This window comes from Schistocerca gregaria, chromosome 8 (genome assembly GCF_023897955.1).
Source record: "Schistocerca gregaria isolate iqSchGreg1 chromosome 8, iqSchGreg1.2, whole genome shotgun sequence".
Lineage (NCBI taxonomy): Eukaryota > Metazoa > Arthropoda > Insecta > Orthoptera > Acrididae > Schistocerca > Schistocerca gregaria.
In genome coordinates, this window is record NC_064927.1 from 96,255,255 (window position 1) to 96,274,912 (window position 19,658).

Genomic DNA, 19,658 nt, shown 5'->3' on the forward strand with positions numbered 1-19,658 from the left:
ACACACGCGAGACAGATGAGAAGATTTCTCATCTCAGCCTGGAAAATTGACGTTCCGCTACCAGTAATCGAACCCTGGCCTCCTGTGTGAAAGCCAGGTATCCTAGCCACTAGACCATACCGGACATACCTCAAGTATCAGCTACGTGTGAATGGGTCCAGAAATATTTCTCCTCCACGAACTTTTACGGCCGAATCTGGCGACAACGCTGAACTCTGTCCGCCACACGATCCCGCTTACTCACTCCCAAAGCGCCCAAGTCATACTACACAAACATCGCTTTCAGTCTCAAGTGTAAGTAGCAAAACTATAATTAGTAATATAACTGGAAACAAACACTCTCACGTTGACGCAAAGGAGCCTGGGTGGTAATAAACTGTAAACACGGCTTTACCTCGCAAAAGCTATGCTGTGCGTTTCACCGTCGTGGAGAGAAAATGAGATGGCTGGGGTGAGGGTCGAACGTACGCCCTTGAGAAGACGTCACGCGCTGCCCACTGCGACAGGGGAAGCACACAGGAATTCTTTTCCCACCATGCCGAACACGACAGGGTGGACTTCTCAGCGGAAGTCAGTCCTGCGTCTAGTTACAGTGCATCGCCCTGGAAGCGGCGTGGACCCGCGTTCGGATGTGCGGGCGGGCAGGGCGCCTGCAGCAGGGTCGCTTCGGCCTCTGGTGGCAGCAGGGGCGGCAACGCATCACGACACAGGATGCGTGCAGCGGAATGCGGCGGTGGTGGTGTAACGGTCAGCATGGTTGCTTCCCAAGCAGTTGATCCGGGTTCGATTCCCGGCCACCGCAAGAGGGCTGTCGTTTTTTGCGTAGCACAATAGTGTGTGTTCAACACCGTGCGATCCTCGAAATTGCCAAGTGTCGCTGCACAAGTAGTATCTGCTCGTCTCTCGCCTCGTTGCAGCTAAGTGGGCGGCCCCCTTCATCGTGTGTCGACTTGGCCGACTTTGCTCGACTGCCGCTCGCTGCCGCTCGGCGGCAGGGCCAATATGACAGAAGCAGTACGACAATCGGCTGCGAGAAACACGCTAATCAAGACTACCTTTCCTTTCCAATTCGAAAAGCTAAATTTTCATTTACAAATTTCGGAATTCTCACTGCTCCCCTACAGTGTTATCTACGATATTTGGGAAATTATCTGTGGGTTCGTACGGTTCTGTTACTGCCAAAGTCGTTCCTGCACTTTACGTTCGCTCTTTTTGCAAAGAACCTCTTTAAATTTTGGATCCTATGTTCGTTAACGTAATTTAAATTGCTGTGGGAGGCATCATAGCACATCAACACTGTAACACAAAAGGGGGAGAGTGGGGGTGAAAGGGGAAAGGTCCAATAGCACGCAGAGATCCCGCCTATCACCCATGTAATCACTAACCACGCCCACCTCTGCTTAACTTCATTAATCGAAAGGGAGCCGGCCGTTGGCTACCCCTGAGCGAAACGTTCAGACTTGTAGCTCGATGTGCAGATCATTTGGAATCTACGTGGCAGAGTCTCGCGGGAGACTGCATTTCCTATTGGCGGAGAAAGTGGGATGGCCTGTGGAGGGATCGAACCCATGACCTCCTCGTTACCAGCACGACGCTATACCCCAAAGGGCTAACGAGCCACGCAACACTGTCGCATCAGCAGTCCAAAACCGCAAAATCATCTCCTCTTCCTTAAAAACGGCCCCGCCAATCACGTGAGCATGTATCTCTTTTCCTTGACTTTCTCTCACCTTATACTTGGAACCCAGAGCAGCAACACCACGAAGACGAAAAACGGCCCTGAGAAGATTTCTCATCTCAGCCTGGAAAATTGACGTTCCGCTACCAGTAATCGAACCCTGGCCTCCTGTGTGAAAGCCAGGTATCCTAGCCACTAGACCATACCGGACATACCTCAAGTATCAGCTACGTGTGAATGGGTCCAGAAATATTTCTCCTCCACGAACTTTACGGCCGAATCTGGCGACAACGCTGAACTCTGTCCGCCACCACGATCCCGCTTACTCACTCCCAAAGCGCCCAAGTCATACTACACAAACATCGCTTTCAGTCTCACGTGTAAGTAGCAAAACTATAATTAGTAATAACTGGAAACAAACACTCTCACGTTGACGCAAAGGAGCCTGGGTGGTAATAAACTGTAAACACGGCTTTACCTCGCAAAAGCTATGCTGTGCGTTTCACCGTCGTGGAGAGTAAATGAGATGGCTGGGGTGAGGGTCGAACGTACGCCCTTGAGAAGACGTCACGCGCTGCCCACTGCGACAGGGAAGCACACAGGAATTCTTTTCCCACCATGCCGAACACGACAGGGTGGACTTCTCAGCGGAAGTCAGTCCTGCGTCTAGTTACAGTGCATCGCCCTGGAAGCGGCGTGGACCCGCGTTCGGATGTGCGGGCGGGCAGGGCGCCTGCAGCAGGGTCGCTTCGGCCTCTGGTGGCAGCAGGGGCGGCAACGCATCACGACACAGGATGCGTGCAGCGGAATGCGGCGGTGGTGGTGTAACGGTCAGCATGGTTGCTTCCCAAGCAGTTGATCCGTGTTCGATTCCCGGCCACCGCAAGAGGGCTGTCGTTTTTGCGTAGCGCAATAGTGTGTGTTCAACACCATGCGATCCTCGAAATTGCCAAGTGTCGCTGCACAAGTAGTATCTGCTCGTCTCTCGCCTCGTTGCAGCTAAGTGGGCGGCCCCTTCATCGTGTGTCGACTTGGCCCGACTTTGCTCGACTGCCGCTCGCTGCCGCTCGGCGGCAGGGCCAATATGACAGAAGCAGTACGACAATCGGCTGCGAGAAACACGCTAATCAAGACTACCTTTCCTTTCCAATTCGAAAAGCTAAATTTTCATTTACAAATTTCGGAATTCTCACTGCTCCCCTACAGTGTTATCTACGATATTTGGGAAATTATCTGTGGGTTCGTACGGTTCTGTTACTGCCAAAGTCGTTCCTGCACTTTACGTTCGCTCTTTTTGCAAAGAACCTCTTTAAATTTTGGATCCTATGTTCGTTAACGTAATTTAAATTGCTGTGGGAGGCATCATAGCACATCAACACTGTAACACAAAAGGGGGAGAGTGGGGGTGAAAGGGGAAAGGTCCAATAGCACGCAGAGATCCCGCCTATCACCCATGTAATCACTAACCACGCCCACCTCTGCTTAACTTCATTAATCGAAAGGGAGCCGGCCGTTGGCTACCCCTGAGCGAAACGTTCAGACTTGTAGCTCGATGTGCAGATCATTTGGAATCTACGTGGCAGAGTCTCGCGGGAGACTGCATTTCCTATTGGCGGAGAAAGTGGGATGGCCTGTGGAGGGATCGAACCCATGACCTCCTCGTTACCAGCACGACGCTATACCCCAAAGGGCTAACGAGCCACGCAACACTGTCGCATCAGCAGTCCAAAACCGCAAAATCATCTCCTCTTCCTTAAAAACGGCCCCGCCAATCACGTGAGCATGTATCTCTTTTCCTTGACTTTCTCTCACCTTATACTTGGAACCCAGAGCAGCAACACCACGAAGACGAAAAACGGCCCTGAGAAGATTTCTCATCTCAGCCTGGAAAATTGACGTTCCGCTACCAGTAATCGAACCCTGGCCTCCTGTGTGAAAGCCAGGTATCCTAGCCACTAGACCATACCGGACATACCTCAAGTATCAGCTACGTGTGAATGGGTCCAGAAATATTTCTCCTCCACGAACTTTACGGCCGAATCTGGCGACAACGCTGAACTCTGTCCGCCACCACGATCCCGCTTACTCACTCCCAAAGCGCCCAAGTCATACTACACAAACATCGCTTTCAGTCTCAAGTGTAAGTAGCAAAACTATAATTAGTAATAACTGGAAACAAACACTCTCACGTTGACGCAAAGGAGCCTGGGTGGTAATAAACTGTAAACACGGCTTTACCTCGCAAAAGCTATGCTGTGCGTTTCACCGTCGTGGAGAGTAAATGAGATGGCTGGGGTGAGGGTCGAACGTACGCCCTTGAGAAGACGTCACGCGCTGCCCACTGCGACAGGGAAGCACACAGGAATTCTTTTCCCACCATGCCGAACACGACAGGGTGGACTTCTCAGCGGAAGTCAGTCCTGCGTCTAGTTACAGTGCATCGCCCTGGAAGCGGCGTGGACCCGCGTTCGGATGTGCGGGCGGGCAGGGCGCCTGCAGCAGGGTCGCTTCGGCCTCTGGTGGCAGCAGGGGCGGCAACGCATCACGACACAGGATGCGTGCAGCGGAATGCGGCGGTGGTGGTGTAACGGTCAGCATGGTTGCTTCCCAAGCAGTTGATCCGTGTTCGATTCCCGGCCACCGCAAGAGGGCTGTCGTTTTTGCGTAGCGCAATAGTGTGTGTTCAACACCATGCGATCCTCGAAATTGCCAAGTGTCGCTGCACAAGTAGTATCTGCTCGTCTCTCGCCTCGTTGCAGCTAAGTGGGCGGCCCCTTCATCGTGTGTCGACTTGGCCCGACTTTGCTCGACTGCCGCTCGCTGCCGCTCGGCGGCAGGGCCAATATGACAGAAGCAGTACGACAATCGGCTGCGAGAAACACGCTAATCAAGACTACCTTTCCTTTCCAATTCGAAAAGCTAAATTTTCATTTACAAATTTCGGAATTCTCACTGCTCCCCTACAGTGTTATCTACGATATTTGGGAAATTATCTGTGGGTTCGTACGGTTCTGTTACTGCCAAAGTCGTTCCTGCACTTTACGTTCGCTCTTTTTGCAAAGAACCTCTTTAAATTTTGGATCCTATGTTCGTTAACGTAATTTAAATTGCTGTGGGAGGCATCATAGCACATCAACACTGTAACACAAAAGGGGGAGAGTGGGGGTGAAAGGGGAAAGGTCCAATAGCACGCAGAGATCCCGCCTATCACCCATGTAATCACTAACCACGCCCACCTCTGCTTAACTTCATTAATCGAAAGGGAGCCGGCCGTTGGCTACCCCTGAGCGAAACGTTCAGACTTGTAGCTCGATGTGCAGATCATTTGGAATCTACGTGGCAGAGTCTCGCGGGAGACTGCATTTCCTATTGGCGGAGAAAGTGGGATGGCCTGTGGAGGGATCGAACCCATGACCTCCTCGTTACCAGCACGACGCTATACCCCAAAGGGCTAACGAGCCACGCAACACTGTCGCATCAGCAGTCCAAAACCGCAAAATCATCTCCTCTTCCTTAAAAACGGCCCCGCCAATCACGTGAGCATGTATCTCTTTTCCTTGACTTTCTCTCACCTTATACTTGGAACCCAGAGCAGCAACACCACGAAGACGAAAAACGGCCCTGAGAAGATTTCTCATCTCAGCCTGGAAAATTGACGTTCCGCTACCAGTAATCGAACCCTGGCCTCCTGTGTGAAAGCCAGGTATCCTAGCCACTAGACCATACCGGACATACCTCAAGTATCAGCTACGTGTGAATGGGTCCAGAAATATTTCTCCTCCACGAACTTTACGGCCGAATCTGGCGACAACGCTGAACTCTGTCCGCCACCACGATCCCGCTTACTCACTCCCAAAGCGCCCAAGTCATACTACACAAACATCGCTTTCAGTCTCAAGTGTAAGTAGCAAAACTATAATTAGTAATAACTGGAAACAAACACTCTCACGTTGACGCAAAGGAGCCTGGGTGGTAATAAACTGTAAACACGGCTTTACCTCGCAAAAGCTATGCTGTGCGTTTCACCGTCGTGGAGAGTAAATGAGATGGCTGGGGTGAGGGTCGAACGTACGCCCTTGAGAAGACGTCACGCGCTGCCCACTGCGACAGGGAAGCACACAGGAATTCTTTTCCCACCATGCCGAACACGACAGGGTGGACTTCTCAGCGGAAGTCAGTCCTGCGTCTAGTTACAGTGCATCGCCCTGGAAGCGGCGTGGACCCGCGTTCGGATGTGCGGGCGGGCAGGGCGCCTGCAGCAGGGTCGCTTCGGCCTCTGGTGGCAGCAGGGGCGGCAACGCATCACGACACAGGATGCGTGCAGCGGAATGCGGCGGTGGTGGTGTAACGGTCAGCATGGTTGCTTCCCAAGCAGTTGATCCGTGTTCGATTCCCGGCCACCGCAAGAGGGCTGTCGTTTTTGCGTAGCGCAATAGTGTGTGTTCAACACCATGCGATCCTCGAAATTGCCAAGTGTCGCTGCACAAGTAGTATCTGCTCGTCTCTCGCCTCGTTGCAGCTAAGTGGGCGGCCCCTTCATCGTGTGTCGACTTGGCCCGACTTTGCTCGACTGCCGCTCGCTGCCGCTCGGCGGCAGGGCCAATATGACAGAAGCAGTACGACAATCGGCTGCGAGAAACACGCTAATCAAGACTACCTTTCCTTTCCAATTCGAAAAGCTAAATTTTCATTTACAAATTTCGGAATTCTCACTGCTCCCCTACAGTGTTATCTACGATATTTGGGAAATTATCTGTGGGTTCGTACGGTTCTGTTACTGCCAAAGTCGTTCCTGCACTTTACGTTCGCTCTTTTTGCAAAGAACCTCTTTAAATTTTGGATCCTATGTTCGTTAACGTAATTTAAATTGCTGTGGGAGGCATCATAGCACATCAACACTGTAACACAAAAGGGGGAGAGTGGGGGTGAAAGGGGAAAGGTCCAATAGCACGCAGAGATCCCGCCTATCACCCATGTAATCACTAACCACGCCCACCTCTGCTTAACTTCATTAATCGAAAGGGAGCCGGCCGTTGGCTACCCCTGAGCGAAACGTTCAGACTTGTAGCTCGATGTGCAGATCATTTGGAATCTACGTGGCAGAGTCTCGCGGGAGACTGCATTTCCTATTGGCGGAGAAAGTGGGATGGCCTGTGGAGGGATCGAACCCATGACCTCCTCGTTACCAGCACGACGCTATACCCCAAAGGGCTAACGAGCCACGCAACACTGTCGCATCAGCAGTCCAAAACCGCAAAATCATCTCCTCTTCCTTAAAAACGGCCCCGCCAATCACGTGAGCATGTATCTCTTTTCCTTGACTTTCTCTCACCTTATACTTGGAACCCAGAGCAGCAACACCACGAAGACGAAAAACGGCCCTGAGAAGATTTCTCATCTCAGCCTGGAAAATTGACGTTCCGCTACCAGTAATCGAACCCTGGCCTCCTGTGTGAAAGCCAGGTATCCTAGCCACTAGACCATACCGGACATACCTCAAGTATCAGCTACGTGTGAATGGGTCCAGAAATATTTCTCCTCCACGAACTTTACGGCCGAATCTGGCGACAACGCTGAACTCTGTCCGCCACCACGATCCCGCTTACTCACTCCCAAAGCGCCCAAGTCATACTACACAAACATCGCTTTCAGTCTCAAGTGTAAGTAGCAAAACTATAATTAGTAATAACTGGAAACAAACACTCTCACGTTGACGCAAAGGAGCCTGGGTGGTAATAAACTGTAAACACGGCTTTACCTCGCAAAAGCTATGCTGTGCGTTTCACCGTCGTGGAGAGTAAATGAGATGGCTGGGGTGAGGGTCGAACGTACGCCCTTGAGAAGACGTCACGCGCTGCCCACTGCGACAGGGAAGCACACAGGAATTCTTTTCCCACCATGCCGAACACGACAGGGTGGACTTCTCAGCGGAAGTCAGTCCTGCGTCTAGTTACAGTGCATCGCCCTGGAAGCGGCGTGGACCCGCGTTCGGATGTGCGGGCGGGCAGGGCGCCTGCAGCAGGGTCGCTTCGGCCTCTGGTGGCAGCAGGGGCGGCAACGCATCACGACACAGGATGCGTGCAGCGGAATGCGGCGGTGGTGGTGTAACGGTCAGCATGGTTGCTTCCCAAGCAGTTGATCCGTGTTCGATTCCCGGCCACCGCAAGAGGGCTGTCGTTTTTGCGTAGCGCAATAGTGTGTGTTCAACACCATGCGATCCTCGAAATTGCCAAGTGTCGCTGCACAAGTAGTATCTGCTCGTCTCTCGCCTCGTTGCAGCTAAGTGGGCGGCCCCTTCATCGTGTGTCGACTTGGCCCGACTTTGCTCGACTGCCGCTCGCTGCCGCTCGGCGGCAGGGCCAATATGACAGAAGCAGTACGACAATCGGCTGCGAGAAACACGCTAATCAAGACTACCTTTCCTTTCCAATTCGAAAAGCTAAATTTTCATTTACAAATTTCGGAATTCTCACTGCTCCCCTACAGTGTTATCTACGATATTTGGGAAATTATCTGTGGGTTCGTACGGTTCTGTTACTGCCAAAGTCGTTCCTGCACTTTACGTTCGCTCTTTTTGCAAAGAACCTCTTTAAATTTTGGATCCTATGTTCGTTAACGTAATTTAAATTGCTGTGGGAGGCATCATAGCACATCAACACTGTAACACAAAAGGGGGAGAGTGGGGGTGAAAGGGGAAAGGTCCAATAGCACGCAGAGATCCCGCCTATCACCCATGTAATCACTAACCACGCCCACCTCTGCTTAACTTCATTAATCGAAAGGGAGCCGGCCGTTGGCTACCCCTGAGCGAAACGTTCAGACTTGTAGCTCGATGTGCAGATCATTTGGAATCTACGTGGCAGAGTCTCGCGGGAGACTGCATTTCCTATTGGCGGAGAAAGTGGGATGGCCTGTGGAGGGATCGAACCCATGACCTCCTCGTTACCAGCACGACGCTATACCCCAAAGGGCTAACGAGCCACGCAACACTGTCGCATCAGCAGTCCAAAACCGCAAAATCATCTCCTCTTCCTTAAAAACGGCCCCGCCAATCACGTGAGCATGTATCTCTTTTCCTTGACTTTCTCTCACCTTATACTTGGAACCCAGAGCAGCAACACCACGAAGACGAAAAACGGCCCTGAGAAGATTTCTCATCTCAGCCTGGAAAATTGACGTTCCGCTACCAGTAATCGAACCCTGGCCTCCTGTGTGAAAGCCAGGTATCCTAGCCACTAGACCATACCGGACATACCTCAAGTATCAGCTACGTGTGAATGGGTCCAGAAATATTTCTCCTCCACGAACTTTACGGCCGAATCTGGCGACAACGCTGAACTCTGTCCGCCACCACGATCCCGCTTACTCACTCCCAAAGCGCCCAAGTCATACTACACAAACATCGCTTTCAGTCTCAAGTGTAAGTAGCAAAACTATAATTAGTAATAACTGGAAACAAACACTCTCACGTTGACGCAAAGGAGCCTGGGTGGTAATAAACTGTAAACACGGCTTTACCTCGCAAAAGCTATGCTGTGCGTTTCACCGTCGTGGAGAGTAAATGAGATGGCTGGGGTGAGGGTCGAACGTACGCCCTTGAGAAGACGTCACGCGCTGCCCACTGCGACAGGGAAGCACACAGGAATTCTTTTCCCACCATGCCGAACACGACAGGGTGGACTTCTCAGCGGAAGTCAGTCCTGCGTCTAGTTACAGTGCATCGCCCTGGAAGCGGCGTGGACCCGCGTTCGGATGTGCGGGCGGGCAGGGCGCCTGCAGCAGGGTCGCTTCGGCCTCTGGTGGCAGCAGGGGCGGCAACGCATCACGACACAGGATGCGTGCAGCGGAATGCGGCGGTGGTGGTGTAACGGTCAGCATGGTTGCTTCCCAAGCAGTTGATCCGTGTTCGATTCCCGGCCACCGCAAGAGGGCTGTCGTTTTTGCGTAGCGCAATAGTGTGTGTTCAACACCATGCGATCCTCGAAATTGCCAAGTGTCGCTGCACAAGTAGTATCTGCTCGTCTCTCGCCTCGTTGCAGCTAAGTGGGCGGCCCCTTCATCGTGTGTCGACTTGGCCCGACTTTGCTCGACTGCCGCTCGCTGCCGCTCGGCGGCAGGGCCAATATGACAGAAGCAGTACGACAATCGGCTGCGAGAAACACGCTAATCAAGACTACCTTTCCTTTCCAATTCGAAAAGCTAAATTTTCATTTACAAATTTCGGAATTCTCACTGCTCCCCTACAGTGTTATCTACGATATTTGGGAAATTATCTGTGGGTTCGTACGGTTCTGTTACTGCCAAAGTCGTTCCTGCACTTTACGTTCGCTCTTTTTGCAAAGAACCTCTTTAAATTTTGGATCCTATGTTCGTTAACGTAATTTAAATTGCTGTGGGAGGCATCATAGCACATCAACACTGTAACACAAAAGGGGGAGAGTGGGGGTGAAAGGGGAAAGGTCCAATAGCACGCAGAGATCCCGCCTATCACCCATGTAATCACTAACCACGCCCACCTCTGCTTAACTTCATTAATCGAAAGGGAGCCGGCCGTTGGCTACCCCTGAGCGAAACGTTCAGACTTGTAGCTCGATGTGCAGATCATTTGGAATCTACGTGGCAGAGTCTCGCGGGAGACTGCATTTCCTATTGGCGGAGAAAGTGGGATGGCCTGTGGAGGGATCGAACCCATGACCTCCTCGTTACCAGCACGACGCTATACCCCAAAGGGCTAACGAGCCACGCAACACTGTCGCATCAGCAGTCCAAAACCGCAAAATCATCTCCTCTTCCTTAAAAACGGCCCCGCCAATCACGTGAGCATGTATCTCTTTTCCTTGACTTTCTCTCACCTTATACTTGGAACCCAGAGCAGCAACACCACGAAGACGAAAAACGGCCCTGAGAAGATTTCTCATCTCAGCCTGGAAAATTGACGTTCCGCTACCAGTAATCGAACCCTGGCCTCCTGTGTGAAAGCCAGGTATCCTAGCCACTAGACCATACCGGACATACCTCAAGTATCAGCTACGTGTGAATGGGTCCAGAAATATTTCTCCTCCACGAACTTTACGGCCGAATCTGGCGACAACGCTGAACTCTGTCCGCCACCACGATCCCGCTTACTCACTCCCAAAGCGCCCAAGTCATACTACACAAACATCGCTTTCAGTCTCAAGTGTAAGTAGCAAAACTATAATTAGTAATAACTGGAAACAAACACTCTCACGTTGACGCAAAGGAGCCTGGGTGGTAATAAACTGTAAACACGGCTTTACCTCGCAAAAGCTATGCTGTGCGTTTCACCGTCGTGGAGAGTAAATGAGATGGCTGGGGTGAGGGTCGAACGTACGCCCTTGAGAAGACGTCACGCGCTGCCCACTGCGACAGGGAAGCACACAGGAATTCTTTTCCCACCATGCCGAACACGACAGGGTGGACTTCTCAGCGGAAGTCAGTCCTGCGTCTAGTTACAGTGCATCGCCCTGGAAGCGGCGTGGACCCGCGTTCGGATGTGCGGGCGGGCAGGGCGCCTGCAGCAGGGTCGCTTCGGCCTCTGGTGGCAGCAGGGGCGGCAACGCATCACGACACAGGATGCGTGCAGCGGAATGCGGCGGTGGTGGTGTAACGGTCAGCATGGTTGCTTCCCAAGCAGTTGATCCGTGTTCGATTCCCGGCCACCGCAAGAGGGCTGTCGTTTTTGCGTAGCGCAATAGTGTGTGTTCAACACCATGCGATCCTCGAAATTGCCAAGTGTCGCTGCACAAGTAGTATCTGCTCGTCTCTCGCCTCGTTGCAGCTAAGTGGGCGGCCCCTTCATCGTGTGTCGACTTGGCCCGACTTTGCTCGACTGCCGCTCGCTGCCGCTCGGCGGCAGGGCCAATATGACAGAAGCAGTACGACAATCGGCTGCGAGAAACACGCTAATCAAGACTACCTTTCCTTTCCAATTCGAAAAGCTAAATTTTCATTTACAAATTTCGGAATTCTCACTGCTCCCCTACAGTGTTATCTACGATATTTGGGAAATTATCTGTGGGTTCGTACGGTTCTGTTACTGCCAAAGTCGTTCCTGCACTTTACGTTCGCTCTTTTTGCAAAGAACCTCTTTAAATTTTGGATCCTATGTTCGTTAACGTAATTTAAATTGCTGTGGGAGGCATCATAGCACATCAACACTGTAACACAAAAGGGGGAGAGTGGGGGTGAAAGGGGAAAGGTCCAATAGCACGCAGAGATCCCGCCTATCACCCATGTAATCACTAACCACGCCCACCTCTGCTTAACTTCATTAATCGAAAGGGAGCCGGCCGTTGGCTACCCCTGAGCGAAACGTTCAGACTTGTAGCTCGATGTGCAGATCATTTGGAATCTACGTGGCAGAGTCTCGCGGGAGACTGCATTTCCTATTGGCGGAGAAAGTGGGATGGCCTGTGGAGGGATCGAACCCATGACCTCCTCGTTACCAGCACGACGCTATACCCCAAAGGGCTAACGAGCCACGCAACACTGTCGCATCAGCAGTCCAAAACCGCAAAATCATCTCCTCTTCCTTAAAAACGGCCCCGCCAATCACGTGAGCATGTATCTCTTTTCCTTGACTTTCTCTCACCTTATACTTGGAACCCAGAGCAGCAACACCACGAAGACGAAAAACGGCCCTGAGAAGATTTCTCATCTCAGCCTGGAAAATTGACGTTCCGCTACCAGTAATCGAACCCTGGCCTCCTGTGTGAAAGCCAGGTATCCTAGCCACTAGACCATACCGGACATACCTCAAGTATCAGCTACGTGTGAATGGGTCCAGAAATATTTCTCCTCCACGAACTTTACGGCCGAATCTGGCGACAACGCTGAACTCTGTCCGCCACCACGATCCCGCTTACTCACTCCCAAAGCGCCCAAGTCATACTACACAAACATCGCTTTCAGTCTCAAGTGTAAGTAGCAAAACTATAATTAGTAATAACTGGAAACAAACACTCTCACGTTGACGCAAAGGAGCCTGGGTGGTAATAAACTGTAAACACGGCTTTACCTCGCAAAAGCTATGCTGTGCGTTTCACCGTCGTGGAGAGTAAATGAGATGGCTGGGGTGAGGGTCGAACGTACGCCCTTGAGAAGACGTCACGCGCTGCCCACTGCGACAGGGAAGCACACAGGAATTCTTTTCCCACCATGCCGAACACGACAGGGTGGACTTCTCAGCGGAAGTCAGTCCTGCGTCTAGTTACAGTGCATCGCCCTGGAAGCGGCGTGGACCCGCGTTCGGATGTGCGGGCGGGCAGGGCGCCTGCAGCAGGGTCGCTTCGGCCTCTGGTGGCAGCAGGGGCGGCAACGCATCACGACACAGGATGCGTGCAGCGGAATGCGGCGGTGGTGGTGTAACGGTCAGCATGGTTGCTTCCCAAGCAGTTGATCCGTGTTCGATTCCCGGCCACCGCAAGAGGGCTGTCGTTTTTGCGTAGCGCAATAGTGTGTGTTCAACACCATGCGATCCTCGAAATTGCCAAGTGTCGCTGCACAAGTAGTATCTGCTCGTCTCTCGCCTCGTTGCAGCTAAGTGGGCGGCCCCTTCATCGTGTGTCGACTTGGCCCGACTTTGCTCGACTGCCGCTCGCTGCCGCTCGGCGACAGGGCCAATATGACAGAAGCAGTACGACAATCGGCTGCGAGAAACACGCTAATCAAGACTACCTTTCCTTTCCAATTCGAAAAGCTAAATTTTCATTTACAAATTTCGGAATTCTCACTGCTCCCCTACAGTGTTATCTACGATATTTGGGAAATTATCTGTGGGTTCGTACGGTTCTGTTACTGCCAAAGTCGTTCCTGCACTTTACGTTCGCTCTTTTTGCAAAGAACCTCTTTAAATTTTGGATCCTATGTTCGTTAACGTAATTTAAATTGCTGTGGGAGGCATCATAGCACATCAACACTGTAACACAAAAGGGGGAGAGTGGGGGTGAAAGGGGAAAGGTCCAATAGCACGCAGAGATCCCGCCTATCACCCATGTAATCACTAACCACGCCCACCTCTGCTTAACTTCATTAATCGAAAGGGAGCCGGCCGTTGGCTACCCCTGAGCGAAACGTTCAGACTTGTAGCTCGATGTGCAGATCATTTGGAATCTACGTGGCAGAGTCTCGCGGGAGACTGCATTTCCTATTGGCGGAGAAAGTGGGATGGCCTGTGGAGGGATCGAACCCATGACCTCCTCGTTACCAGCACGACGCTATACCCCAAAGGGCTAACGAGCCACGCAACACTGTCGCATCAGCAGTCCAAAACCGCAAAATCATCTCCTCTTCCTTAAAAACGGCCCCGCCAATCACGTGAGCATGTATCTCTTTTCCTTGACTTTCTCTCACCTTATACTTGGAACCCAGAGCAGCAACACCACGAAGACGAAAAACGGCCCTGAGAAGATTTCTCATCTCAGCCTGGAAAATTGACGTTCCGCTACCAGTAATCGAACCCTGGCCTCCTGTGTGAAAGCCAGGTATCCTAGCCACTAGACCATACCGGACATACCTCAAGTATCAGCTACGTGTGAATGGGTCCAGAAATATTTCTCCTCCACGAACTTTACGGCCGAATCTGGCGACAACGCTGAACTCTGTCCGCCACCACGATCCCGCTTACTCACTCCCAAAGCGCCCAAGTCATACTACACAAACATCGCTTTCAGTCTCAAGTGTAAGTAGCAAAACTATAATTAGTAATAACTGGAAACAAACACTCTCACGTTGACGCAAAGGAGCCTGGGTGGTAATAAACTGTAAACACGGCTTTACCTCGCAAAAGCTATGCTGTGCGTTTCACCGTCGTGGAGAGTAAATGAGATGGCTGGGGTGAGGGTCGAACGTACGCCCTTGAGAAGACGTCACGCGCTGCCCACTGCGACAGGGAAGCACACAGGAATTCTTTTCCCACCATGCCGAACACGACAGGGTGGACTTCTCAGCGGAAGTCAGTCCTGCGTCTAGTTACAGTGCATCGCCCTGGAAGCGGCGTGGACCCGCGTTCGGATGTGCGGGCGGGCAGGGCGCCTGCAGCAGGGTCGCTTCGGCCTCTGGTGGCAGCAGGGGCGGCAACGCATCACGACACAGGATGCGTGCAGCGGAATGCGGCGGTGGTGGTGTAACGGTCAGCATGGTTGCTTCCCAAGCAGTTGATCCGTGTTCGATTCCCGGCCACCGCAAGAGGGCTGTCGTTTTTGCGTAGCGCAATAGTGTGTGTTCAACACCATGCGATCCTCGAAATTGCCAAGTGTCGCTGCACAAGTAGTATCTGCTCGTCTCTCGCCTCGTTGCAGCTAAGTGGGCGGCCCCTTCATCGTGTGTCGACTTGGCCCGACTTTGCTCGACTGCCGCTCGCTGCCGCTCGGCGGCAGGGCCAATATGACAGAAGCAGTACGACAATCGGCTGCGAGAAACACGCTAATCAAGACTACCTTTCCTTTCCAATTCGAAAAGCTAAATTTTCATTTACAAATTTCGGAATTCTCACTGCTCCCCTACAGTGTTATCTACGATATTTGGGAAATTATCTGTGGGTTCGTACGGTTCTGTTACTGCCAAAGTCGTTCCTGCACTTTACGTTCGCTCTTTTTGCAAAGAACCTCTTTAAATTTTGGATCCTATGTTCGTTAACGTAATTTAAATTGCTGTGGGAGGCATCATAGCACATCAACACTGTAACACAAAAGGGGGAGAGTGGGGGTGAAAGGGGAAAGGTCCAATAGCACGCAGAGATCCCGCCTATCACCCATGTAATCACTAACCACGCCCACCTCTGCTTAACTTCATTAATCGAAAGGGAGCCGGCCGTTGGCTACCCCTGAGCGAAACGTTCAGACTTGTAGCTCGATGTGCAGATCATTTGGAATCTACGTGGCAGAGTCTCGCGGGAGACTGCATTTCCTATTGGCGGAGAAAGTGGGATGGCCTGTGGAGGGATCGAACCCATGACCTCCTCGTTACCAGCACGACGCTATACCCCAAAGGGCTAACGAGCCACGCAACACTGTCGCATCAGCAGTCCAAAACCGCAAAATCATCTCCTCTTCCTTAAAAACGGCCCCGCCAATCACGTGAGCATGTATCTCTTTTCCTTGACTTTCTCTCACCTTATACTTGGAACCCAGAGCAGCAACACCACGAAGACGAAAAACGGCCCTGAGAAGATTTCTCATCTCAGCCTGGAAAATTGACGTTCCGCTACCAGTAATCGAACCCTGGCCTCCTGTGTGAAAGCCAGGTATCCTAGCCACTAGACCATACCGGACATACCTCAAGTATCAGCTACGTGTGAATGGGTCCAGAAATATTTCTCCTCCACGAACTTTACGGCCGAATCTGGCGACAACGCTGAACTCTGTCCGCCACCACGATCCCGCTTACTCACTCCCAAAGCGCCCAAGTCATACTACACAAACATCGCTTTCAGTCTCAAGTGTAAGTAGCAAAACTATAATTAGTAATAACTGGAAACAAACACTCTCACGTTGACGCAAAGGAGCCTGGGTGGTAATAAACTGTAAACACGGCTTTACCTCGCAAAAGCTATGCTGTGCGTTTCACCGTCGTGGAGAGTAAATGAGATGGCTGGGGTGAGGGTCGAACGTACGCCCTTGAGAAGACGTCACGCGCTGCCCACTGCGACAGGGAAGCACACAGGAATTCTTTTCCCACCATGCCGAACACGACAGGGTGGACTTCTCAGCGGAAGTCAGTCCTGCGTCTAGTTACAGTGCATCGCCCTGGAAGCGGCGTGGACCCGCGTTCGGATGTGCGGGCGGGCAGGGCGCCTGCAGCAGGGTCGCTTCGGCCTCTGGTGGCAGCAGGGGCGGCAACGCATCACGACACAGGATGCGTGCAGCGGAATGCGGCGGTGGTGGTGTAACGGTCAGCATGGTTGCTTCCCAAGCAGTTGATCCGTGTTCGATTCCCGGCCACCGCAAGAGGGCTGTCGTTTTTGCGTAGCGCAATAGTGTGTGTTCAACACCATGCGATCCTCGAAATTGCCAAGTGTCGCTGCACAAGTAGTATCTGCTCGTCTCTCGCCTCGTTGCAGCTAAGTGGGCGGCCCCTTCATCGTGTGTCGACTTGGCCCGACTTTGCTCGACTGCCGCTCGCTGCCGCTCGGCGGCAGGGCCAATATGACAGAAGCAGTACGACAATCGGCTGCGAGAAACACGCTAATCAAGACTACCTTTCCTTTCCAATTCGAAAAGCTAAATTTTCATTTACAAATTTCGGAATTCTCACTGCTCCCCTACAGTGTTATCTACAATATTTGGGAAATTATCTGTGGGTTCGTACGGTTCTGTTACTGCCAAAGTCGTTCCTGCACTTTACGTTCGCTCTTTTTGCAAAGAACCTCTTTAAATTTTGGATCCTATGTTCGTTAACGTAATTTAAATTGCTGTGGGAGGCATCATAGCACATCAACACTGTAACACAAAAGGGGGAGAGTGGGGGTGAAAGGGGAAAGGTCCAATAGCACGCAGAGATCCCGCCTATCACCCATGTAATCACTAACCACGCCCACCTCTGCTTAACTTCATTAATCGAAAGGGAGCCGGCCGTTGGCTACCCCTGAGCGAAACGTTCAGACTTGTAGCTCGATGTGCAGATCATTTGGAATCTACGTGGCAGAGTCTCGCGGGAGACTGCATTTCCTATTGGCGGAGAAAGTGGGATGGCCTGTGGAGGGATCGAACCCATGACCTCCTCGTTACCAGCACGACGCTATACCCCAAAGGGCTAACGAGCCACGCAACACTGTCGCATCAGCAGTCCAAAACCGCAAAATCATCTCCTCTTCCTTAAAAACGGCCCCGCCAATCACGTGAGCATGTATCTCTTTTCCTTGACTTTCTCTCACCTTATACTTGGAACCCAGAGCAGCAACACCACGAAGACGAAAAACGGCCCTGAGAAGATTTCTCATCTCAGCCTGGAAAATTGACGTTCCGCTACCAGTAATCGAACCCTGGCCTCCTGTGTGAAAGCCAGGTATCCTAGCCACTAGACCATACCGGACATACCTCAAGTATCAGCTACGTGTGAATGGGTCCAGAAATATTTCTCCTCCACGAACTTTACGGCCGAATCTGGCGACAACGCTGAACTCTGTCCGCCACCACGATCCCGCTTACTCACTCCCAAAGCGCCCAAGTCATACTACACAAACATCGCTTTCAGTCTCAAGTGTAAGTAGCAAAACTATAATTAGTAATAACTGGAAACAAACACTCTCACGTTGACGCAAAGGAGCCTGGGTGGTAATAAACTGTAAACACGGCTTTACCTCGCAAAAGCTATGCTGTGCGTTTCACCGTCGTGGAGAGTAAATGAGATGGCTGGGGTGAGGGTCGAACGTACGCCCTTGAGAAGACGTCACGCGCTGCCCACTGCGACAGGGAAGCACACAGGAATTCTTTTCCCACCATGCCGAACACGACAGGGTGGACTTCTCAGCGGAAGTCAGTCCTGCGTCTAGTTACAGTGCATCGCCCTGGAAGCGGCGTGGACCCGCGTTCGGATGTGCGGGCGGGCAGGGCGCCTGCAGCAGGGTCGCTTCGGCCTCTGGTGGCAGCAGGGGCGGCAACGCATCACGACACAGGATGCGTGCAGCGGAATGCGGCGGTGGTGGTGTAACGGTCAGCATGGTTGCTTCCCAAGCAGTTGATCCGTGTTCGATTCCCGGCCACCGCAAGAGGGCTGTCGTTTTTGCGTAGCGCAATAGTGTGTGTTCAACACCATGCGATCCTCGAAATTGCCAAGTGTCGCTGCACAAGTAGTATCTGCTCGTCTCTCGCCTCGTTGCAGCTAAGTGGGCGGCCCCTTCATCGTGTGTCGACTTGGCCCGACTTTGCTCGACTGCCGCTCGCTGCCGCTCGGCGGCAGGGCCAATATGACAGAAGCAGTACGACAATCGGCTGCGAGAAACACGCTAATCAAGACTACCTTTCCTTTCCAATTCGAAAAGCTAAATTTTCATTTACAAATTTCGGAATTCTCACTGCTCCCCTACAGTGTTATCTACGATATTTGGGAAATTATCTGTGGGTTCGTACGGTTCTGTTACTGCCAAAGTCGTTCCTGCACTTTACGTTCGCTCTTTTTGCAAAGAACCTCTTTAAATTTTGGATCCTATGTTCGTTAACGTAATTTAAATTGCTGTGGGAGGCATCATAGCACATCAACACTGTAACACAAAAGGGGGAGAGTGGGGGTGAAAGGGGAAAGGTCCAATAGCACGCAGAGATCCCGCCTATCACCCATGTAATCACTAACCACGCCCACCTCTGCTTAACTTCATTAATCGAAAGGGAGCCGGCCGTTGGCTACCCCTGAGCGAAACGTTCAGACTTGTAGCTCGATGTGCAGATCATTTGGAATCTACGTGGCAGAGTCTCGCGGGAGACTGCATTTCCTATTGGCGGAGAAAGTGGGATGGCCTGTGGAGGGATCGAACCCATGACCTCCTCGTTACCAGCACGACGCTATACCCCAAAGGGCTAACGAGCCACGCAACACTGTCGCATCAGCAGTCCAAAACCGCAAAATCATCTCCTCTTCCTTAAAAACGGCCCCGCCAATCACGTGAGCATGTATCTCTTTTCCTTGACTTTCTCTCACCTTATACTTGGAACCCAGAGCAGCAACACCACGAAGACGAAAAACGGCCCTGAGAAGATTTCTCATCTCAGCCTGGAAAATTGACGTTCCGCTACCAGTAATCGAACCCTGGCCTCCTGTGTGAAAGCCAGGTATCCTAGCCACTAGACCATACCGGACATACCTCAAGTATCAGCTACGTGTGAATGGGTCCAGAAATATTTCTCCTCCACGAACTTTACGGCCGAATCTGGCGACAACGCTGAACTCTGTCCGCCACCACGATCCCGCTTACTCACTCCCAAAGCGCCCAAGTCATACTACACAAACATCGCTTTCAGTCTCAAGT

The 19,658-nt window shown here is 52.0% G+C and overlaps 11 non-coding genes across 11 annotated transcripts; all 11 read left to right on the plus strand.

The window, feature by feature from the left end:
* The first annotated feature begins 730 nt into the window (after positions 1 to 730).
* Positions 731 to 802, plus strand: Trnag-ccc (transfer RNA glycine (anticodon CCC)). Its single transcript has one exon. It is a non-coding gene; the product is annotated as a tRNA-Gly (tRNA).
* A 1,689-nt stretch (positions 803 to 2,491) lies between these two features.
* Trnag-ccc (transfer RNA glycine (anticodon CCC)) lies at positions 2,492 to 2,563 on the plus strand. Its single transcript has one exon. It is a non-coding gene; the product is annotated as a tRNA-Gly (tRNA).
* A 1,688-nt stretch (positions 2,564 to 4,251) lies between these two features.
* Trnag-ccc (transfer RNA glycine (anticodon CCC)) lies at positions 4,252 to 4,323 on the plus strand. The gene has a single exon. It is a non-coding gene; the product is annotated as a tRNA-Gly (tRNA).
* Positions 4,324 to 6,011: 1,688 nt separating this feature from the next.
* Positions 6,012 to 6,083, plus strand: Trnag-ccc (transfer RNA glycine (anticodon CCC)). Its single transcript has one exon. It is a non-coding gene; the product is annotated as a tRNA-Gly (tRNA).
* Positions 6,084 to 7,771: 1,688 nt separating this feature from the next.
* On the plus strand, positions 7,772 to 7,843 carry Trnag-ccc (transfer RNA glycine (anticodon CCC)). The gene has a single exon. It is a non-coding gene; the product is annotated as a tRNA-Gly (tRNA).
* A 1,688-nt stretch (positions 7,844 to 9,531) lies between these two features.
* On the plus strand, positions 9,532 to 9,603 carry Trnag-ccc (transfer RNA glycine (anticodon CCC)). The gene has a single exon. It is a non-coding gene; the product is annotated as a tRNA-Gly (tRNA).
* A 1,688-nt stretch (positions 9,604 to 11,291) lies between these two features.
* Trnag-ccc (transfer RNA glycine (anticodon CCC)) lies at positions 11,292 to 11,363 on the plus strand. The gene has a single exon. It is a non-coding gene; the product is annotated as a tRNA-Gly (tRNA).
* A 1,688-nt stretch (positions 11,364 to 13,051) lies between these two features.
* Trnag-ccc (transfer RNA glycine (anticodon CCC)) lies at positions 13,052 to 13,123 on the plus strand. Its single transcript has one exon. It is a non-coding gene; the product is annotated as a tRNA-Gly (tRNA).
* Positions 13,124 to 14,811: 1,688 nt separating this feature from the next.
* Trnag-ccc (transfer RNA glycine (anticodon CCC)) lies at positions 14,812 to 14,883 on the plus strand. The gene has a single exon. It is a non-coding gene; the product is annotated as a tRNA-Gly (tRNA).
* A 1,688-nt stretch (positions 14,884 to 16,571) lies between these two features.
* Trnag-ccc (transfer RNA glycine (anticodon CCC)) lies at positions 16,572 to 16,643 on the plus strand. Its single transcript has one exon. It is a non-coding gene; the product is annotated as a tRNA-Gly (tRNA).
* Positions 16,644 to 18,331: 1,688 nt separating this feature from the next.
* On the plus strand, positions 18,332 to 18,403 carry Trnag-ccc (transfer RNA glycine (anticodon CCC)). The gene has a single exon. It is a non-coding gene; the product is annotated as a tRNA-Gly (tRNA).
* The last annotated feature ends 1,255 nt before the right edge of the window (positions 18,404 to 19,658 follow it).